Source organism: Eschrichtius robustus, chromosome 6, assembly GCF_028021215.1.
Source record: "Eschrichtius robustus isolate mEscRob2 chromosome 6, mEscRob2.pri, whole genome shotgun sequence".
Classification (NCBI taxonomy): domain Eukaryota; kingdom Metazoa; phylum Chordata; class Mammalia; order Artiodactyla; family Eschrichtiidae; genus Eschrichtius; species Eschrichtius robustus.
The window spans coordinates 97,461,874-97,466,210 of NC_090829.1; the positions used below are offsets into that span (position 1 = coordinate 97,461,874).

General features: G+C 35.9%; 1 protein-coding gene across 2 annotated transcripts in view; it reads left to right on the forward strand.

Moving 5' to 3' along the window:
• The window catches only part of RPL24 (ribosomal protein L24), a 142,814-nt gene that overhangs the window by 88,561 nt on the left and 49,916 nt on the right, over window positions 1-4,337 (forward strand). The window lies entirely within an intron of this gene.

Here is a 4,337-nt window from a genome sequence, read left to right on the forward strand (position 1 = left end):
CATGCTCCACAATAAGAGAAGCCACCATGATGAGAAGCCCACGCACTGCAACGAAGATTAGCCCGCGCTCGCCACAACTAGAGAAGGCCCACGTGCAGCAAGGAAGACCCAATGCAGCCAAAAATTAAATAAATAAATAAATTTATTAAAAAAAAAGGAACATACCTCAACATAATAAATGCTACGTATGACAAGCCCACAGCCAACATCATACTCAATGGTGAAAAGCTCAAAGCTTTTCCTCTAACATCAGGAATAAGGGTGCCCACTCTCACCACTCCTATTCAACATAATACTGGAAGTCCTAGCCAATGCAATCATGCAAGAAAAAGGAAATAAAAAGTATCCAAATCAGGAAAAAGTAAAACTGTCTGTTTGCAGATGACATTATCTTATACAAAAAAAACCACTAAAGTTTCAGACATTACATGAAATTTCTAAAAATCTTAAAAAAAATAAAAAAATTTAAAAAAACCCACTAAAGATGCTACCAAAAAGCCATTAGAACTAATCAATGAATACAAGTGAAAAGTTGCAGGATACAAAATCAATATACAAAAATCAGCTGCATTTCTATACACTAATAACAAACTCTCTGAAAAAGAAAAAAACAATCCCATAACAATAGCATCAAAAACAATAAAATGGTGTGTTAGTTTCTGCTGTAAAACAAAGTGAATCAGCTACACATATACGTACACTTTGGAATAAATTTAACCAAGGAGGTGAACTTCTTTACACTGGAAACTGTAAGGACTTCCCTGGTGGCACAGTGGTTAAGAATCTGCCTGCCAATGCAGGGGACACGGGTTCAAGACCTGGTCTGGGAAGGTCCCACATGCCGTGGAGCAACTAAGCCTGTGTGCCACAACTACTGAACCTGCACTCTAGAGCCTGCGAGCCACAACTACTAAGCCCACATGCCACAACTACTGAAGCCCACGTGCCTAGAGCCCGTGCTCCACAACAAGAGAAGCCACCATAATGAGAAGCTCGCGCACCGCAATGAAGAGTAGCTTCCACTCGCCGCAACTAGAGAAAGCCCATGCGCAGCAACAAAGACCCAATGCAGCCAAAAATAAACAAATTAAAAAAATTTAAAAAAAAAGAAACTGTAAGACATTGATGAAAGAACTTGAGGAAGACACAAATTATTGGAAAGATATCCTGTGTTCATAGATTCGAAGATTAATATTGTTAAACATCTAAATTACCCAGAGCCATCTATAGATTGCAATCCCTAATGAGATTCCAATGGCATCATTTTACAGAAGTAGAAAAAACAATCCTAAAAGTCATATGGAACGACAAAAGAACCCAAAAAGCCAAAACTGAGAAAAAAGAACGGAGTAGGAGGCATCACACTTCCTGATTACGAAGCGATAGTTATCAAAACAGTATGGCACTGACATAAAAACAGACACATAGACCATGGAACAGAATTGAGAGCCCAGAAATAAACCTTTGCATATACAGTCAACTAATATTTGACAAGAGCCAAGAATACTCAATAGGGAAAGGATAGTCTCATCAATAAATGATGTTGGGAAAACTGGATATCCACATGCCAAAGAATGAAACCAGACCCCTATCTTACACCACTCACAAAAATTAACTCAAAATGAGACTTAAACATAAGACATGATACCATAAAACTCTTCAACAATTGCTAAGAGAATAGATCTTAGAAGTTCTCAACACATACACACACACAAAATTGTAACTGTGAGGTAATGGATATGTTAACTTACCTTATTGTGATAAACATTGTACACCTTAAACTTACACAATGTTATATGTCAATTATTTCTCAATAAAACTGGAAGAAAAATTTTAATAAAGTTGGAAAAAAACTCAAAAACAAATCATAGAAAATACATACAATGGAATATGGCTCAACAATAAAAAAGAATGAACTATCAGGTGAATCTCTAAATAATTATGCTGAGTAAAAGAAACCAAAGCAGAAGGAAGGGTTATGAAATGATTTATCTTTCAGGTGTGATAAATATGTTCATTTTCTTGACTGTTGTGATGGTGTTATGGGCATGTGTCAAATGTATCAAAGTGTCCACTTTAAATATATGCAGTTCATTTTATGTCAATTATATTTCAATAAAGAATTTTTTATAATTTTAAGGTATATATATCATCTTTTATTATTTCCTGCTCTAATCAATTTTTAATTAACCAACTGTATTATTGTGCTTAGGATGCCATAATAAAATTCCACTGATTGAGTGACTTAAACAACATAAATTTGTTTTCTCGTATTTCCGGAGGCTGGAAGTCCAAGATCAAGGTGCCAGCAGGTTTGGTGTCTGATGAGACCTCTCTTCCTGGCTTGCAGATGGCTGCCTTCTTGCTGTGTCCTCCAATGCCCTTTCTTCTGGGCATGATGCCCAGACAATCTTTTGTGTCTCTTCCTCTTCTTACAGGGATACCAGTCCTATTGGATTAGGGCCCCATCCTTATGACCTCATTTAACCTTAATTACCTCTTTAAAGTCCTTACCTCCAAATGCAATCACTTTGGGGGTTAGGGCTTCAACATATGAATTTGGGGCGGGGGGGATACAATTCAGTCCATAACACCAACCAGCTACAGTCCTAACTGTGTCAAATGAGAAGGCTTCTGCTATATTTACTCCCTCCCTCCCTCCCTAACAATTTCAGCACCCACTGTTTCAACAGCAACTGGCAGTGTCACCTATGCTCTTTGAGGGATATCTGCTCTTCTCTACCCAGAGAATTCCAGTAAGTATCCTGGAAATAATGAAATTTATACTAAACTAAATTGCATTCCTTTCATAAGGCTAGGATTGTTTTACGGTAAATTCACTTATATAACAATACTCTGGACCTTCCTTAGAATTTGTATCTTCCAGAATTCTCTAGCAGTCCAGTGGTTAGGACTCCACTCTTCCACTGCAAGGGGCACGGGTTCAATCCCTGGTCAGGGAACTAAGATCCCACATGCCACTCAGTACAGCCAAAAAAAAAAAGAATTTCTACCTGCAATATGTTCTGAATTTTATTTAATTACCCAATAATTACAAGCACAATGAATAACAACCATTACTACTAATCACTATAATAAACAGATGAATCACTCAAACAAATGTACAAACTTTTTATTTAGAATTAGAGACTCAAACACAAATTAGATAAGTATAATATAAATTAAGCCTTCATAAAACAATCCACAACCACTTTAAATCATCTACTATTTCTACAATAAAATTAAAGAGAAATCTAAAAATAGTGAAAAATCAAATTATTTTTAAACTCATACTGTCAATATTATTACAAAACATTCAAAGAAATTTAATTAGAAAACGAACAAAGCCACTACAGAGTGATTCCTGCTATCCACTAAAATGAACTAAGGAATTAAATTATAGTATGATTTCTACTCATACACAAATAAAAAGCACCTCATTTTTAAAAGACAGTTAATTATCTGTTTCTCTTCAAGGCTGTGAGGACTACTCTGTTTACTTGACTTTTAAATTTTTTTTTTTTAATAAATTTATTTATTTATTTTTGGCTGTGTTGGGTTTTCGTTTCTGTGCGCGGGCTTTCTCTAGTTGTGGCGAGCGGGGGCTACTCTTCATCGCGGTGCGCGGGCTTCTCATTGTCGTGGCTTCTCTTGTTGCGGAGCACAGGCTCTAGACGCGCAGGCTCAGTAGTTGTGCCTCACGGGCTTAGTTGCTCCGCGGCATGTGGGATCTTCCCAGACCAGGGCTCGAACCCGTGTCCCCTGCATTGGCAGGCAGATTCTTAACCACTGCGCCACCAGGGAAGCCCTTGACTTTTAAATTTAATATGGCCCAATAGGTTTGATCAATGAAAACAGTGTCACTAAAAATGTTTAGAATGCTCCTCATAGACCTTTTCTGCTTTATTTCATAAATGAGGGGGTCATATATTTAAAAGTTAAAATATTATATTATAACATAATAAATATTCCTCAATAAGGTACATGGCAAAATAAAAATATATATTAAACAATTACTTTTCATTTACAAGTGGGAAATTGATCAGACTTATTTTATATTTTCCCTTTTTATGTCTTAATTGTCCAGAAAAAGATTTTTTTTTATATTTTATATTATTGTTATAAATCCAACTCTAAGAATTGATGCCCAAAAAACAACCAAGGGAGATAGTATGATATCTTCAGTCCATGTTGTTTCTGAAAATACTTATTAAAAGTGGAACTAGACTTGTCTTAAGTAGATAACAGAAAAATACGCTATTATGGTGTTTGTATATTTAAAATAATCCAAAACAAAATAAAAGAAAAATCCACACTCAAGAATGGCAACCACGTTA